Source organism: Piliocolobus tephrosceles, chromosome 20 (assembly GCF_002776525.5).
Source record: "Piliocolobus tephrosceles isolate RC106 chromosome 20, ASM277652v3, whole genome shotgun sequence".
Classification (NCBI taxonomy): domain Eukaryota; kingdom Metazoa; phylum Chordata; class Mammalia; order Primates; family Cercopithecidae; genus Piliocolobus; species Piliocolobus tephrosceles.
The window spans coordinates 8,923,463-8,942,404 of NC_045453.1; the positions used below are offsets into that span (position 1 = coordinate 8,923,463).

The 18,942-nt window shown below is 50.7% G+C and overlaps 1 protein-coding gene across 4 annotated transcripts in view; it reads left to right on the plus strand.

The window, feature by feature from the left end:
* Positions 1-268: 268 nt before the first annotated feature.
* The window catches only part of EPB41L1 (erythrocyte membrane protein band 4.1 like 1), a 139,371-nt gene continuing 120,697 nt past the window's right edge, over positions 269-18,942 (plus strand). For 2 of the 4 annotated variants that reach the window (XM_026455273.1, XM_026455271.1), the window contains exon 1: positions 1,542-1,665. The gene's annotated coding sequence lies outside the window, so the exon portion shown is untranslated. Of the gene's footprint in view, positions 467-1,541; positions 1,666-18,942 lie in introns of those variants that run through there. The other 2 variants (XM_026455272.2, XM_026455270.1) reach the window with 2 other exon arrangements.

The window sequence follows — 18,942 nt, forward strand, 5'->3', positions numbered from 1 at the left end:
GTCTTTTGTGTTTCTGTTTCAGCATGCATAATGTGGGAATAAGAATAACCTCTAATGTTATTGTGAGAATTAAATGAGTTAATGCAAATAAAGCTCTTAGAACCATAAATACAGTAAGTGTTCCTAACAAGTGAGTTATTATCAGTTCTTATTGTTAATCATAATCTTCCTTCCTGGACAAGCCATGTTCAGTTCTGCTTTGGGGCCTCAGTTCCTTTAGTGGTGCCCTCCCTTAGTTTGTGTAAGTCCTTGGAGGCCCAAACCCTGCCTCTCCTTCCTGCTTTCTTATGTTCTCTGCTGCTCACTTTGCACCTGCTCTTAGTATCCTGTACTTGAGGTGTGGACCACAGTGAAGAACCAGAATTGTTGGGCTTCATCTTGGCTCTGTGCTTCCTGGAGGGGAGACCTAGGATAGGCTCCTGATCTGCAAAATGGGATAATCCCAGCTGCCACGTAAGTGAGACAAGTAGGTGAAAGCTACTTAGTAGGCCTTTGCATATGTCCTGACTTCCAGTAAAACCCTGGCAAGTGAGTGACATTTGCTTCTTCCTTCTGTTTCTTCCTTTAGCATCTAACAAAGGAGGCACAGGCTCATTATTCCGGGCACTTCTGGAGGGCCTGGCCCTGCCCCAGGAGCCCTAGGGCAGGAATTCCTCTCTTTATCTGTAGAAGGCAGACACTTTATCCCTGCCCCATCTTCTTCCAGATGCTATCTTGGGCTCGCTGAACACCGGTTAGTTCCTCCTCTCTCCTAGCCTCAGTGTGTACTCCAAGCAGTACCTAAAGGAGTGCCTATAAGGGCTGTGGTGGTTATAACGCTAATTTAGAAAAGCCCATACTTTGGGGATGTTTGGGCTTGTGGAGGGTGGGCGTCGGGATCCCAGAGCCAGGGACTCGGCCTTGGAGAGCCCCCAGAGAGTCCAGAGGTTGCCACCTGCGAGGGGCTAGAACGCTCCCGGCGATCCTCCGCGAGTCCTGGCCGCGGGAACAATGGGATCGCGGCGTGGAGGAGGGTGGGCGTGGGCCAGGTCCCGGTTGGAGGTAGACGAGGTCGGCGAGCTGGGCGCGGGGCCGCGGGGTTACCCCGGGGCACCGGGCACACAGCCGAGAAGTCTAAGCCAGTGAAAACCGAGGTCGGCGCTGGCGGGAACCCGGGAGGAGGTGGGGGCCCCGGGTGGGGTCTGCTCCTCTTCTTCGCCGGGCCTCTGAGCCCACTGGCTCGGGTTCTCGCCGGGCCCACGTGGGGAAGCCGGCGGCTAGCCCCCAGCGCCGGGGGGGGGCGGTTCGCGGGGCTCAGCCCCTTCCTCTGCTGCCCTCCCCGGGACCGGCGCGCGGCCACAGCTCCGGCGGCTCCGGCGCTCCCCTGGTGTTGGCTGCTCGCCGCCGCTGCTTGCTTGTTCGCTCGCCCGCCCGCTGCTGCTTGGGGGGCCGTGATCGCCGCCGCCTTCTTCGGGGGAGCCGGCCGGGGCGGGGCGGAGCAGGGAGAGGAGGTGTGGGGGGCGGGCGAGGAGGGGGCTGAGCGCCGTGGGAGGGAGAGCAGGAGCGAGCGCGCGAGCGAGTGGGGCATTTCTGCGCAGCTCTAGCGCGCCTCGGAGCCCGCCGGGGCAGCCGCCGGACGCCAAGACCGCGAGCCAGACTGCCCGGAAGCTGCGCCGCCGCCGCCAGGTTAGCCGCCCCTGCCGCCCCCTCCGCGTCCCGGGGACCCCGACGCGTCGGGTCCCGCGTGTGCTTGTGGGGTGGCCGCCGAGGGCGGCGGGCTCGATCCCCGATCTTCGGGCACTGACAGGCCGGGAGCCGCGGGCTTCGGTTCGTGCGTGTCGGGACTGGCGCGGGTTTGTGTATCGGGGCTCCAGTCTCTGGGTGTGTGTTAGGTGTGAGCGCGCGTGTGCCCGTGGATCCGTGCGAGCGGCTGCTGGGTGTGCGCGCGCGTGCGTGTGTGCATCTGTGTGTGCGTGTGTGAGGGTGTGTGCCTTGCGTGTCTTCGCGCGTCTGGACTGAGTGGTGCGTGCGTATCTGGGTGAGGGTGCGTGTGTCTGCGTGTGTCTGTCGATGAATGTGTCTGTGAGAGGGTGTGTCCGAATGTGTAGCAGTGTGTACACCTCTGGGTGAGGGCGTGTGCCAGTGGCCTCGCTTGTGGCTGGAGCCTGTGGCGGGTGTGTGTGTGTCGCTGTGTGCGCGCCAGTGTGACTCCCGTGTGTACGCGTGTGACGGCGGGTGTGCGCCCGCGTAGCCCCGTGTAGCCCCCGTGTGCGTGTGCGCGGCTTTGTCTTCGCACTGCCGGGAGGAAGGGGTGGGGGCGGCGGTCCAGGCGCGGCAGTCGCCGGGAGCTGGCCTGGGCGGTGGGTGGCGGCGGCGGGGGTGTCCCTTCCCGTCGGGCGGAGACTCCCTGCTGGCAGGTGGGCGGCCACACCCCGGGGGCCGGGGGTAACTGGGCTAACAGCGAAGCCCGCGTTCTGACCTGAGCTGGAACGGAGGGCGTGTCCTGCTTGAAGCCCGTGTGCGTGTGTGCGTGTGTGTATGTGTATGCGTGCGCGCGCGCTCGTGTGTGGATGTGGGTGTGGGTGCGGGGTGGTGATGGTAGCAACAGCAGTTTCCAGACTGGTGACCAGGCAGTTCAGGGATTCATTTCCTGTTGTGGCCAGGGGACTTGTTGCCTCTGGCCTCCCCTTAGTCCCCCACCAGACCTAGCTTGTGCGCCCAGTCTCACCCGTGCAGGGCCCTGGGTGGGTGGGAAGGTAGGTGGGTAGAAGCTCAGCTGCCCTGAAGGGACTAGGAGGGAGAATCACTCTCTTAAAGGGCCAGCTCCTCACTCCAGGGAATCCCTCCTCAGGAGACCTCCCTACTTTGAAAGAGATGTCTCTGGGTATGTCCGTACCCCTTTCTTCAAATACTGGTGCGTGCAGGCATTTCTAGATCTATAGTCTGTGTGCATGTGACCTCCCTGTGTACTTCTTGTACATTTGGGTGTATAGTGAACAGTGAATGTGTATCTCATGATGTATATGTGTGTGTGTGTTTATAAGTTCTGGTATATTTGTTTTTATGTATGTGTAGTTGTTTGTATATTAGTCTGTGCATGTGGATTTGCAGAGAAGTGGCATTTTGCTGCCAACTGGAATAGGATAGAAACATTCTGTCCAGGGCCACGCTATTTTTGAAAAACTGTGAAAAGGAAGTTTGGGAATTTAGTCTGTGGCTTTGTGGGTTTCAGACACAGGTACTGAAATGTAAGTAGGTTGGATTTTGACTGTGATACAAGGGTAGAGAAAAGTAGAGTCTTATAGGAGGAAGAAATTGTTCAGAGAGAAGGATATCCAAATGCAAGAATTCTTCCATTAGTTCCTGTTCTTCCCAGTAATGTCACCTCCCCCTTTGCTGCTTGGCTTGCCAGGATACAGGACACAGGATTCAGAGTGGAAAGGGAGGGAGCTGGGAGTGTAAAAGGGAGGAAGGTGGATGGGTGATAGGACTGGAAGCCAGCAGTAGATTTCTGCAATTCTTAAAAATGTTTCCCTGCCAAAGGCAGCAGAGGCTGGGGAAAGCTGAGCTTGCTGTCCCCTCCTCGAATCCCAGAATCCCAGGACTTGGGAAAAGCTGGCCTGGAGTTCATGAGCTCTGGAGTCTGGGCCAGAGATCTTTTGCCTTGTTCTGTCACCCAGACTGGAGTGCAGGCAGTGTCACAATCTCAGCACACTGCAGCCTCCGCCTCCTGGGTTCAAGTGATTTTCCCGCCTCAGCTGCCTCAATAGCTGAGACTACAGGCATAAGCCACCACGCCCAGCTAATTTTTTTTTCTTGTGGCCTAGGCTGGAGTGCAATGTCATGATCTCGGCTCACTTTAACCTCCTTCTCCTGGGTTCAAGCAATTCTTCTTCCTCAGCCTCCTGAGTAGCTGGGATTATAGGCGCCCACCACCACACCTGGCTAATTTTTGTATTTTTAGTAGAGATGGGGTTTTGCCACGTTGGCCAAGCTGGCTTTGAACTCCTGACCTCAGGTGATCCAACTGCCTCAGCTTCCCAAACTGCTGGGATTACAGGCATGAGCCACTGTGCTCGGCCTAATTTTTGTGTTTTTAGTAGAGACAGGGTTTCACCATGTTGGTCAGGCTGGTCTCAAACTCCTGACCTCAAGGGATCTGCCTGCCTCCGCCTCCCAAAGTGTTGGGATTACAGGCATGAGCTGCTATGCCCAGCCTGGAATCTTCTTTTGACTTTAGCTAACCCCTTCATGTGTTTATCTCTTCACCCAACACTTTTTATTAAGCTTCTTTACGTGAAAGAGACTAAACTCCCTAAGCCTTGGTTTCCCTGGCTAGGCAGCTAGTGGGCTAGATTTTGGGGTTTGATGACCCTTCCCTTTCTCAGATTGCTGGAGTTTGTCTCGTTGTTACCCAGGTTCAGGAATCCACCCTTCTAGTCCCCAGAGATCCTGTCTACTGTCCTCACTACTCATCTCCCCACTGATATACTCTAGTCTAGAGCTGTGGTTTTTTCACCTCATCAACAGCAGCAGGGTCACCTGGGAGTTTGTTAGCAATTTCTTGGCCGGGCATGGTGGCTCACACCTGTAATCCCAGCACTTTGGGAGGCAAGGCAGATGGATCACCTGAGGTCAGGAGTTCAAGACCAGCCTGGCCAACATGGTGAAACCCCCATCTCTACTAAAAATACAAAAATTAGCCAGGCGTGGTGATGCGTGCCTGTAATCCCAGCTATTCAGGAGGCTGAGGCAGGAGAATCGCTTGAACCCAGGAGGCAGAGGTTGCAGTGAGCAGAGATCACGTCACTGCACTCCAGCCTGGGTGACACAGTGAGACTCCAGCTCAAAAAAAAAAAAAAAAAATGCAATTTCTTGGTTCTCACGCCAGACCTAGGCATTGATAATTCTGGAGGTGTGGCCCAGCAATCTATGTTTTAACAAACACAGGTAATTCTTATTTACTCTGAAGCTCAAGAGAGGTGGAGCCAGGGAGCCAGGAAACATCTATTTTTTTTTTTTTGAGACAGAGTTTCACTCTTGTTGCCCAGGCTGGAGTGCAATGGCACGATCTCGGCTCACCGCAACCTCTTCCTCCCAGGTTCAAGCAATTCTCCTGCCTCAGCCTCCGTAGTGGCTGGGATTATAGGCATGTGCCACCACGCCTGGCTAATTCTGTATTTTTAGTAGAGACTGGGTTTCTCCATGTTGGTCAGGCTGGTCTCAAACTCCCGACTTCAGGTGATCCACCCGGCTCGGCCTCCCAAAGTGCTGGGATTACAGACGTGAGCCACTACACCCAGCTGGAAACATCTATTAATTGAAACACTTGGAAAGTCTCCCCTGACCCTCACATAGGTGCCTGAAATAGCCCTCAGGCCCCACCTGGTAGGTAGGAATTCTGCTTTCAAGTCCCAGGTCTTGTGATCTTGGACAAGTCTCTCCTTCAGTGACTAATGCAATGACTCTTTGACAGTGTGCTGTGGACCAGGTTCTGAGCGAGGGGTTTCCCTGATCTGCTCAGTTTCTCCAATTCTTACTTTGATCTCTGAGGCCCTTCAGCATCCAGTTCCTGCCCACTTCTCTGGACAACAGCCACTTTGGCCTGTTAGTTCATCTAGGCACCATGAGCTCTTTTGCTTCTGGGATTTTGCACATCCTATTCCCTTTGTCTAGCACACTCTTCCCCTGCTTCTCATCTTGATTAACTCCCACTCTTCATATTTCAGCTCAGTAGTCACTTTCTCAGGGGGCCTTTGCCAACTCTCTAGGCCAAGTGAGTTTTCCCTGTTACACATTCTTAGAGCTCTCTGTGTCTCATAGGGCTTGTGAGAATTTGTAATTGTTGTTTGAGTGTCCCTTTACTAGACTGTAAATGCCATGTGGGCAGGAACTTGCTTACTAGTCTTCTCAGTGTCCCACACAGTGCCTGACTTATGATTTGTGTTCAATAAGCTTGTCAAACTGAATTAATTTATAAAATGGCAGATGGCACTAAATGATACTCAAAGTTTCGTTTCAAGCCCAGACAATCTATAATCCAAGCAGGCCTTTTGTCAAGTTGATTTACCTGTCTTTTTCACTGCTGCATCTCCAATCTTATGGCCGTAGATTTGAGCACTCACAGTGGGTCCAGGCCCATGTTAGGCTCTGCTCTAGTGGAGGCAGGTAGAAGCTCCTCAGGAGACACAGCCTAGCTTGGGTTCTGTGTCCTCCCAGATTAGGATTGTACTGGAATGAGAAGAGGAAAAATATTGGAAGAGGAATCCAAATATCTGGGTCCATGCCTTGTTATGTGACTGAGGGCCAATTACTTTCCCCTTTTGGCACATGTCCTCCTCTGTAAAATGAAGGTATTGGGATGGATGGCATACTTGGTAGTGGTTACTAGCACTGGCTCTGGAGTCATTCGGGGTTTGCCGTGTACTAGCTGGGGGGACTGGGGCAAGTGATTCCATCTCCTCATTTCCTTACTTGTAAAACAGGACCAGTACTAGTATCTGTTTCATAGGATTGTTTTGAGAATTAAATGAGATAACATCCTTGGAATGCTTAGCATAATGTGATTGCATAAGAAACATTTGATAAATGTCAACTATTATGACCATTATTGCTACTCCACAATTCAGCTCAACATTCTTGAAGGCCTTTGTATTGGGCCCTAGGCCTACAAAAACAGAAATGAATCTAGCAGTATTCACAGGCTGGGGGTGGGAGCAGATATGTAAAGATGCAATACCACTGCAAGGACAGTGTACAAGCTGCCAGGGTGTGGCTGCTTATGGAGGAAAAGGCTTCCTGGAGGAGAGAGATGGTGTTTGGGCTGGATTTTACCATCTGGGTGTTTGGAATAGCATGTGCAAAGGCAGAATGGCTTCTTAGGGGAACCCCAAATAGTTCCGCATAGTTAGAATAGGAGGTGGTGAGTGGCGGGGATGAGGGTGGAGGAGTGAATGTCTGGAGATAAAGCTGAGAGGAAGATTGGGGGCAGATCTAGCTTAGGTCAAAGAACCTGACCAAGTCCTACAGATGGCAGGGAGCTAGGGAAGAGAAGTAAGTCAACCAAGAAGGATCAGATTTGCATTTCAAAAACACAGCTCTCCAGGTGGTGACAGAGGATGGTTGATCTGGGAGGAAGGGGAGGACTGTTGATCTGGAGACCTGGGCACACAGGCTGCTAAACAAGCTCAATGAGAGACCCCACTGGGGTGGATAGAGACCTAGAAGAGGCTGTTCTAGGAAGCTTTTTCCTCTGTAAGCCTGTCTTCAGCCTGTTTTCAGGACAGCCTGGCCCTGGAAGGTACAGGAGAGGTGAGAGTGACTTCTTATGAGGAGCCTCCGGGTCCTCTTTAACCTCTAAAGCTGCCTAATAAGTGGGAATCTGAAAAACAGAGTTTGAGGATCCTAGGTCTGCTACTCAAAGGATGCACAGTATATTAACTTCTTAGGAGTGCTGTCATGAAGCACACAAACCAGATACCTTTGAAGCACAGACATTTACTCCCCCACTTGTGGAGGCTAGAAGTCTGAAATCCAGGTGTCAGCAAGGTTGGCTCCTTCTGGAGGCTCTGGGGCAATCTGTTTCCTGCCTTTCTCGTAGCTTCTGGTGGTTGCCAGCAATCTTTGGCATTTCTTGGCTTGCAGCTGCATCTGCCTCTGTCGTCACATGGCTTTCTCTCTGTTTCATTTCCTCTTATAAGGACACCAGTCATATGGGATTTAGAACCCACCCTAGTCCAGTATGACCTCATTTGAACTTGAGTAATTGCATCTGCAAAGACCCTGTTTCCAAATATGGTCACATTATGAAGTTTTAGGTAGACATAAATTTGGGTAGGGAGGGGACACTGTTCAACCCAGTACATGCAGGAAGATGGGGAGGAGTGCAGACCTTTTAGTTCCAGAAGGCTATGTCCAAATTTAGGCTTTGCAGTGGAGCCTCTATGAAATGGGGACAGTAAGCCGGGCATGGTGGCTTATGCCTGTAATCCCAGCACTTTGGGAGGCCAAGGTGGGCGGATCACCTGATCAGATTTGCATTTCAAATTTGAGTGATCTGAGGCAGATCATTCCTGAGGTCAGGAGTTCGAGACCAACCTGGCCAACATGGTGAAACCCCGTCTCTACTAAAAATACAAAAATTAGCCAGTCGTGGTGGCGGGCACCTGTAATACCAGCTACTCCGGAGGCTGAGGCAGAAGAATCACTTGAACCTGGGAGGTGGACATTGCAATGAGCCGAGATTATGCCACTGAACTCCAGCCTGGGTGACAGAGCAAGACTCCATCTCAAAAAAAAGAAAAAAAGAAATGAGGACAGTAGCACCTACAGTAGTGTCATGATCGTGAGACTTGATCAAAATAACAGATATGAGCATGCCTAATGAGGTAGTACACAGTAGGCACTCAATAACTACTTTCTTTCCAGCTCTCCCTTCTCTGTACTTAGGAGCTTAGACAAGTCACCTAATCTTCTTCACTTTCCTCATCTATCAAATGTGAATAATCATCATCTAGCCCTGCCTACTTCACCAAATTGCGATCCCAGGAGATAATGAGAAAGCTCTTTGTAAATTGCTTAAGGGCTTGTAGCTGTGATTTTTAATTATAATAATCATCATCATAATAACCCTTGGCCATTGCCATATCCGCTGCATTCTCCTCAGAGCCCAGCCCAGCCTGCTCTTCTACTGAGACAGGTCCTCTTTGCCTGTTTGTGCTCAGAGGCGTCCCATGAAGTGTCGCCTCTGTCCGAGTTGGGAGGACCTTAGAGATGGTCCTTGCCATTGCCCTCATTAGCCTGAGGAGGGAAACTGATGCTCAGGGAGAAAAAGTGACACCCGCAAAGTCACACAGCTGGTGAGTGGCAATTGGAACACCTTATCTGTGGCTCCTGTCTTCAGTCTGAACAGTGCTTTTTCCCTAGTTGCAACTTTAGGCCCAGAAGCAGGAGCTCAGGGCAGATAGCGGCCTGGAGTGGGCTCTGCACATGTTCAGGAGGTGAGGATGCCACAGGAGAGTGTTCTGCTAAGTCAGAATTAGACTGGGCTCTGAGTGAGCAGGCTGAATGGGCGGGTTGTTCTGTTATTCTGGCTATGGCTATCTCTGCCTACTCTGGTGGGAGGGCCACCATGCGGGGCTCTGGAGTCCAGATGTAACCCAAGGCTTCAATGTCCCTATTGACAGCCAGGGTGGCATTTCTCCGCAAGTCCTGTCCCTCTAAGCCTTGCCTTGGTGGATCTAGAGAAGGCTCTGGAAAAGAGAGAGGGCTTATACTGTCCTGGCAGTTTCTGGCAAGTCATCTTCCTTTCCCCCCACACTGGGGAAGCCAGGCCCCTCCTTGGCCCCTTGCTTCTTCTTTCCTTTCCTCCCTCTTCTCAGTTTGCTCTCTTCTTCTGTCTGCTTTCTCCTCTTCCCTCTCCCCACCTTGTCTCCAGATTAGAGGTCTAAAGATAGTCTCCAGGCCCACTTCAGGTGGGTGGTTTTGGGTTTGCTTGAGGCCACCTAGAATTAGAAAGTCTAGAGTCTTCCTCATAAGAGGCTCACTGTGGTGACTTATATGTTTATTGGCTTACTATGTGCCAGGCCGTGTGCTAAGCACTTTACATGCTTTATGTCTTAATCCTTACAACTACCAAGCGAGGCAGAGATGATGATCCCCATCGTATTACAGGAGGCTAAATAACTTGCCCAAGGCCTACATAGTCCTCAGCCAGCAAGTGGCACAGCTGGGATTTCAATCTAGTCTTTCCTATACTGCCTGTGATGGGGCCTGCAGGAGCATTTAGGGGTCACAGAGGGGCATACATTTGCCCAAATTAGGAGAACAAATTGTTTACTCTGAGAGCATGACTTCCAATCCAGGAATCTTCCCTCCCAGGCCTGCACTCTGCCAGCACCTCCGGGACTGGCCTTTCTATAGCATCAGCCTTGGGACCCGCCAGGGCTCTGAGCCCATCTGGTTCTAGGCAGCTGCCCACCTGTAGGAGAGACACTGCCTCAGTGCCAGGGGTGGTGACAGGGCCCATCTGAAGGTATTTGCCTTTTTTCCTAGTTATTGTTTTGTCACCGGCCACCTCAATTTTTCATTGAATCAAGTCTTCCACTTAAAGAAGCATATCATCTGCAAAGAGCATTACTTTTGTCTCCTCAGAAGGGTGCTTGGGAGCTTGGATATGCTGCAGGCTCAGTGATGGGTGGAACTCTGGAAGAAGTGGGGAGGGAGGTAGAGACTGGAGCCAGGAGACTCAGGTTCAGAGGCATACATCCACCAGAAGAGAAAAAGAAGTAGCTGGCCTGAGGGCCTGAAGGAGGTGGCCTGGAGAGAGGGAAGAATAGGAAACCTGCTCTCACCCCAAGTGCAGCCCAGGAGTCCAGACTCCCTGCCAAGCAGGGCTGCTGGTCTCAGAGTGTCACTCAGGAATCTAGGCAACTGCAGTCAGCTTGCTGAGCCTCCACCCACCCCAACTGAGACCATTATGTTGGTCAGCCTGGCCCAGCCCAGCCACCTGCCTGCCTGAGCAGGTGGCTCAGTCAGAAGGGACCTTGGTGAAGGAGTGGTGGCTTTGAAACTTCTATCCGCAGAGCCACTCTTCATAGGCAAGGAAGCAGAAGTTGAATTTATGAAACAGCTAAAAGGTGGAGTGGCTTAGCACCCCACCCCAAACCCCTCCCTTCTAGGGTTCCCTAAGGCTGGGCTTCTCAAACTTTGTTCCCCCTAAGAGCAACAAAGGTGAGCATGCTAAAAAACAAAACAAAACCCGGGTGCCATGGCTCATGCCTGTAATCCCAGCACTTTGGGAGGCTGAGGCAGGTGGATCATCTGAGGTCAGGAGTTCAAGACCAGCCTGGCCAACATGGTGAAACCCCATCTCTACTAAAAATACAAAAATTAGCTGGGCATGGCGGCATGCACCTGTAATTCCAGCTACTAGGGAGGATGAAGCAGGAGAATCGCTTGAACCTGGGAGGTGGAGGTTGCAGTAAACTGAGATAAGACAGAGTGAGACTGTCTCAAAACAAAACAAAACAACAACAACAACAACAAAAGCCAACACTCTTTTTCCAGGACTCACCCAAGAGATTCAAACCCAGCTGCTCCATGTGCTGGTGGGTTGGGGGGTGGTCAGATCTGAGGTGGGGCCCCAGAAGCAGCCTGCTGTAACAGACTCCCCATCGAGATGATTGGGACACAGATGGTTCTCAGATTGCCCTTGTAGAAGGCTGGTCTCAGATGTTCATGAACTTCTGAAATGGCATGCACAATGTTAAGAGTGTGCATTGTCCCCAGGAGAGGATCCACAGGCACCATCTGTCTTGGAGTCACAACCCGTAAAACTTTAGAACTGCTGTCTTCAGGGTTGTTTTATGGAGTTGGAGCCTAATGTCTAGAGAAAGGTCAGCAGGGAGCCAATGGCAGAGCTGGGTGGAGAGGGCTGGTCTCTCATGCCTCTCAGCACATTGCTGGCTTTGCTGTGAAGGTGGTCAGGGACTATAGACCTGTCCCTCTGTCTGGGCCTCAGTTTTCCCAGCTGTAAAATGGGGGTTGGACAGGATAATCCCAAGGTTTCATGCAGCTTTGCTCTGTGGTTCTGGAAGTCAGGTCTCCTGCTGCCCAGTCCAAGTTCTTTGTCCTTTTCCTTGCTCCTCCCTGTCTTCACCCACCACTGGGGGGACCTTCCCCTTAAGCATCTTCCACCTTCAGAGATTCTGGACATAGCCTGCATTCTGGCCCCTTGAATCCCCTCTGTCCGACCACATGCCCAAATGCTCAAGCCCTTTCTCCCTTTCTGTCCCCACTCACCATAAGTGAGCAAGGTGCCCATGAAGCTGGGAAAGCTCAAGGTGGCCTCTGTTCAGAGCTGGACATGTGGGTCAGTGCCAAGGGGAGGGCTGCGAGAACTAATTTCCTGAGGCTCCTGGGACATGCCCAGTGCTTCCTATGTCTTTGCCCCAGCTCCCTCTGTTCCTCCCTGCCAAGAATGCCACCCCCATCATTCCCCAATCACTGTTGAAATCCTGTCTGCCTTTTCAAGGCTCAGCTCAGATGCCAGCCTATGTCCTACAAAACCTTGTAAGCCCTCCCCCTCCCCCCAAGATGAAATTTGTCTTTAACTCTTCTGCACTCCCTTAGTACCTTATCTGTTCCCCTCTGGGGGATGAGTTCTATTTGGTCTTAGCTTTATCCAGGGAGGTGGCTATTTTCTTCCACCAGGTTGTGAGCACTGGGATGTCTTATGTCTTATTCTTTGCTTCCCAGCACCTAGCATGGGGCTGTGCACAGAACAAATGCTTAATTGAGGCTTACTAAGTTTGCAGAATCTGCATCCAGCTCTGGGCTGAGCTGGCCTCTCTACAGCCCCTATGGCCCATGTCACTGGCAGGCCATGGTTTCTCACATGGCCCCTCCCTCTATTTGTGGATTGAAGGGAGGCCAAGTAGGGCAATGAGTAAGAACTTAAATTCCAATCTTGATTCTGCCATTTCTGGGCTGTGTAACCTTAAGCAGATCATTTCCCCTCTCTGAGCCTTGATTTTCTCAGTTTAAAACAAAGAGGTAGGGATGACAAGTCTATTGGGGGCTTGGGAGAATTAACTGAAGTGCTTTGTGTAAAATGCTGATAAAAGCATGGTAAAGAACAAATAGCTAATAAATGATTATGATTTATTATTTTTTGGTTAATAGTTATTACCATTGTTTCAACAAACATCTACTATGTTCTGAGCATTGTGCTGCGGGGGCCAAGGTGAGAGATAAAAAAATAATAATAATAATGACAGGAGTTCCTTGGTCTCCAGGGTCTTAAGGTCAAATGAGGCAGTAAGACTCTAGTACAAGAAGTCAGTGTCTGGCAGAGATGTGGCTGAGTGAGTTGAGGGGTGAGTCATTAGTGTAGATGCCAGGCTAGAGGTGACATTTGAGCCAGAAGGGCATGAAGCAGGAAGGGCAATGACAGTCTGGGAGGAGGCCCATATTCCCTGTGGAGAATGGGGAAGTGGGGTGCATATTTGGAGAGTTTTAAGAAGGATGTGGGAAACAGCAGAGCAGAAGCAGAGTTAGAATCTCCCTGCAGAAGGGGCATAGGGTCGGCACCCCGGATGGAGCAGGAGCTTCAAGCTTTGTTTTGCCAAGAATCTGGGGGAGTGATGACTCATGATGCTGCCATTGAGAGTGAGAGAGAGACTGCGGGAAGGTAGGGTAGAAGAGTGAGGCTTTATGGCAGAGGGAGTGGGGACCAGGGAGGTGGGGGGACATTGTCCCTCTGCCCAGGCTTGTGCTAAGGATGGTGAGGTAGGCTTCAGTTCTGGGCTTCTGCAGGGCTGCCTGTTTATCTGGCCAAGATTGGGATTTGAACATTGATGTCTGAAGTTAAAGTACAAAATGACTCCAGAAATGTCAGAATCTCTCTATGTCAGAGCCCACTAGCAGGAGTGATCTCTGAATCCACCTCCCTCATGCCACACTATGCAGGTGGGAAGCAGAGGCCTGGGAGGAGGAGATGGCACTCAAGAACACCTAGTGAACTGGCCCCGCACACTCTGGATGGACTGTGGACCTAGGCCTGTGTTAGGGTGAGGAGGGGGCCAGAGAACCCATGAAAGATGTACGTGACAAGCAAACGTCAAGCTGGGAGCAGTCTGTTGCTAGGGTGTGTGCGTGATCCCAGGTGAGTGGGATGTGAGTGGGCCGGAGCCGTCATCATTCCAGGCTTTCCTTCCGGAAAAGGAGAAAGGGCCACATAGGTAGGAGCCAGGGGAATATTGGGATGTGGGGGAAATCAGGGGGTGGCTTGAGAAGAGGAGGCTGTTGCCAAGCAGCAAGAGATATGACTATATGAGAACAGAAGAGGCACCCTAGCGTCTGTGGGCCTGGCTCTGTACAGCCCTGGACTGTAGAGGTATCACCTCCATTGCAGGGGAAGAAACTAGGACTCCCAAGGTCAGAGCTAGGAAGAATGGAGTCAGGAGTGGCATCCAGGGCTGGAGGACTTCAAAGCCATGTCTCTGGCATGCCCTGGGTGGCAACCATTCCAGTTCTTGTGAGATCCTGGGGTCAAAGGGGTCAAGGAAGTACTCAGCCCAGGGCAAGTCATCTTTCACTTCCTTTCATTTCCCCTCCATCAATCTGCCCATGGAGCGGGACTGTTTTCTTCTACTTTACCCACCCCGCTTAATTTGTTGATGAAAAATATTTATTGAGCACCACTATGTGCCAGGCACTGCCCTTGATTTCATGGAACTTATGCCATCACTCCTTGGCACAGAGGGCTATCCTACATTGCCAGGGAAGGTTGGGAAGGAGGAGGGGAGGGGGCCACTGGCCACTTCTCTCTCCCTTTACATGAGTCACTCCCTCTTCTCAGCTTCTATCCCCTTGCAAATGCCCCAGCCCCAGATGGTTCTTGTTGGAACTACCTCCTGCCGAAATGAAAACCAGTCAGAGTTAATTGTTAAACCTAATAGCTGGTGAGAGTTTCACTCTGCTGGGCTGGTGGGAGTGGGGCTGCACCCTAGGGGAGGGGTGGAGTCACCCAGGTTTTTCTGGCTGGTACCTGCCACCTTTTCCCTACTCTGGAATCTGCTTCCAGGGCCCTCTCCTCCCCTCCTCCCCAGGGGGCAGGCTGCCATCTGGCCCTTTCCCCTGCCTCCAGCTAAGGTGTCCCTGGGAGGTGAGCACTGGCTCTGGCCTTAGTCCAAGGGCCTCTGGGTGAGTGCTCTTAGGGGAGGTGTGGGGGAGGGCAGGGTATCTAGCCCTGGAGACCTGCCCAGAGGCCAGGCAGCCAGTGGACCTTGCTGGCTTTGCCTCCTGCTGGGTGTGGGTGGGGGAGCTAAGGATGGTGTCACAGTGGCCTAAGCCCTACACACAGGACCACTGCCCATGCAGCCCATGCTATGCCATTGTCCTACTCTCCTTCCCTTTTGTCCTCTTCATTGAGTTTCTTATTCTGGGCCATTCTCTGCCAACAGACTGGGAGATACGGGCACCCTGAGAATAGTGGCAAAGGCTTATTCCTTCTTCTAGGAGACTGAGCCTCAGGGTAGGCCCCTGCCAAAGTTTAGGGACAGAGCTCAGGTTTCCGAGTCAGCGGGCCTAGTCAAAGCTGGGTGACTTTGCGTAGGTGACTTACCTCTGTGAGCCACAGCCTCATCCTCTGAACACTACAGGAGTTCCTATTTGGGGAGGTTTGAGGAGTCAGTGAAGGACACTGGGTACTCAGATCCCATTGTCACCATCACTGTGTAGGCACCAGAGGTAAATATTAATATTAGGTTCAGTAAGGTTTTGTTGAATGAGTAGCTGCCATTCTATTCAGAGGTAAGCTCACAGAGGTAAGTCAACTTTACCTCCGAGGCTTAGCTCTGGGCTAGGGCCAAGGAGGCCATCAGCCCAGGCCCTCAAAGACTTGACTGCAGAGCTGCAGCTGCCCCATACAGCAGCCATTAGTCACATGTGGCTAGTGGACATGTAAAATGTGGCTAGGGCCACCGAGGAACTGAACTTTTTGAACTCTATCGCCCAGGCTGGAGTGCAGTGGCACAATCTTGGCTCATTATGACGTCCACCTCCCAGGCTGAAGTGATTCTCCTGCCTCAGCCTCCAGAGTAGTTGAGACTACAGGTATGCCCCACCATGCCTGGCTAATTTTTTGTATTTTTAGTAGAGACGGGGTTCCACCATGTTTTCTGGGCTGGTCTCAAACTCCTGAGCTCAGGAAAAGTAATCCCAAAGGATTACAGGCATGAGCCACCACGCCCAGCCGAATTTTAAATTTCATTTAATATTTAATTTTATTTGATTTTACCTAATTTAACATTTTAAAAGAAAGCTCCATTTATTTATTGACAAACTATACATGTTTGGAAACTTAGATTTGTGAATATATATACTTTTTTTTTTTTTTTCCCCAAGACAGAGTCTTGCTTAGTCGCCTAGGCTGGAGTACAGTGGCATGATCTCAGCTTACTGCAAGCTCCGCCTCACGGATTCATGCCATTCTCTTGCCTCAGCCTCCTGAGTAGCTGGGACTACAGGCGCCCGTCACCATGCCCGGCTAATTTTTTTTTATTTTTAGTAGAGATGAGGGTTCACCATATTAGCCAGGATGGTCTCGATCTCCTGACCTCGTGATACACTCACCTTGGCCTCCCAGAGTGCTGGGGTTACAGGCGTGAGCCACCGCACCTGGTACCTTTTTTTTTTTTTTTTTAATCATAAAGGTGGCTGGGCGTGGTGGCTTACGCCTGTAATCCCAGCCCTTTAGGAGGCCAAAGTAGGAAGATCACTTGAGGTCAGGAGTTCGAGACCAGCCTGGCCAACATGGTGAAACCTCATCTCTACTGAAAATACAAAATTTAGCCAGGTGTGGTGGCACACACCTGTAATTCCAGCTACTCAGGAGGCTGAGGCAGGAGAATCGCTGGAACCCAGGAGGCGGAGATTGCAGTGAGCTGAGATCATACCACTGCACTCTAGCCTGGGTGACAGAATGAGACTCCATCTCAAAAAATAAAATAAAATAAAATAAAATAATTGTAAAGGCAAGGAGAATCTAAATATCTTATGAATATTTAGCACCTGAATCAAGACGTATTATAAGTATAAAATACATATTGGATTTAGAAGAGGATGTATTAAAAAGTAAAATATCTTTGTAGTCTTTTTCATTTTAGTTTTAATTTTTTTTTTAGAGACAGATTCTCACTCTGTTGCACAGGCTGAAGTGAGTGGCATGATCGTAGCTCACTGCAACCCCTGAACTCCTGGACTTAAGGGATCCTCCCACTTCAGCTAGTAGCTGGGACTATAGGCATGTGTCACCTCACCCAACTAAATTTTTTTTTTTTTTTGTAGAGACAAGGTCTTGCTATGTTGGCCAGGCTGTTCTTGAACTCCTGGTCTCAAGAGATCCTTCCGCCTCAGCCTCCCAAAGTGTGGGGATTACAGGCTTGAACCACCGAGCCAGGCCTGTAGTATTTTTTACATTGATTACATGTTGAGATAGATATATTGGGTTAAATGAATATATTATGAAAATTAATTTCCCTCATTCCTTTGCACTTTTTAAAATGTAGCTACTAAGACCAGGCACGATGGCTCACACCTGTAAACCCAGCACTTTGGGAGGCCGAGGCAGGTGGATCGCTTGAGACCAGGAGTTCGAGACCAGCGTGGGCAACATGGAGAAACCCTGTCTCTACTGAAATTACAAAAATTAGCCAAGCATGGAGGTGCGTGCTTGTAACCCCAGCTATTTGGGAAGCTGAGGCATGAGAATTGCTTGAATGCAGGAGGTGGAGGCTGCAGTGAGCCAAGACTTACGTCTGCACTCCAGCCTGGGTGACAGAGCGAGACTCTGACTCAAAAAATAAAATAAAATAAAATAAAATGTAGCTACTATAAACTTTTAAATTACATACGTGGCTTGCATTATATTTCTACTTGACAACACTATTGTAGACGGAGTTGAGCTGGACACATTCGATTAATAATAGAAGACTACATAAAGACTAGTTATTTGGGGAAGGTTGGGAGGTCAATGAAAGATGGATATTCCCCACCTCACCCCAGCCCGGGCCTTGCCCCTTGGTGGAATGTTACCTTGGACAGCCCCATAGCCTTGAGGATGAGATCAGGGCTTCTGATGGCAAATGAAAAACCTTAGTCTGGGTCCTCATCCTAGCCATGCCCTTCACTTGCTGTGTGTGTGACCTTGGGCACTTCTCTTTGCTGAACCTGAGCCTTTCATCTGCAAACTGAGACTAATGGTGGTTGAGGGGATAGCCTGAGAAATAATCTGAGTGAGTATTTAGCACAGTGCCTGGCATGCCCAAGCAGTCAAATATTTGCTGCTTGGTCGTTGCTACTACTGTTAGTGTGGGGGCTGTTGCCACGACAGTACTGTTGCATCCAGCAGCTCATATTCAGTTATTCCATGTGTCTGAAGGGACATTGGCCAGAGGGGAAGAAGTTAAAATAGCTTGAGGGTGGGGGTTGGGATGGGGATTTGTATGATACCTCATCTCATACCTTTGTATGACACCTCAAGAGATTGCTTGGTTTTCGGGTAGCTCCTTGGATATTCCTTTCTGCAAGTGATCAGGCAAAGATAAATTCCCATTTTACAGATGAGGAAACTGAGACCTGTGAAGGGACAGTGACCTGGCTACACAGCCGGAACCTGAATGCAGGACATCCTGCCCCTGTCATGGTGGTATTGGTGTCAGCTGATGCCACCATTCAAGGTTGTAGGAGCAGCGCCTGACCAGAAATCCGGACCTTGTAAGGAATGGTTATTATTAGTCTTCTGTAACTGGAAAGGATCTTGACATTGTTTAGTACAATAGTCTCATTCTGAAGTCGAAGAAACAGAGATGAGAAAGACAGAGTGAGAGAGAGAGAAAGAGAGAGAGAGAGAGAGAGAGAGAGAGAGGTACTGCTGATCACATAGCAAGTTGGTGGCCAAGCTGGAACTGATTCTGTTTGCTTAGATCCAACCTTCAGCTCAGCCCCAGCAGGATGGACGGCCCTGCTTGTCAGCGCCCTTCTCTCCTGCCCAGTCCCCAGAGAGGGCTTCTGAGAAAGAGGCTTTTGTTTCATCAGCTCCTTCTGGTTTCCTCTCAAGGTAGCTGCACACACATGCACACACACACACTCACACCCATTGGCCCCAGTTTGCATTTGTTACACACACACACACTCTCACATCCCATTGGCCTCAGTTTGCATTACACACACACACACACACACACACCCCATTGGCCTCAATTTGCATTTGTCCCTATTCCAGGTTTAAAGGGCCCTGAAATTTGAAGCCTATCCACACATACCTACTTTCTGGGTATCCCCGGAAAGACCATGAGCTTTTACATCAAGGATGCCTGAGTTCAAATCCTTCTTCTATCTCTGATTCTCTCTGTGACCTTGGGCAAGTCACTTGCTCTTTTTTTTTTTTTTTTTTTTTTT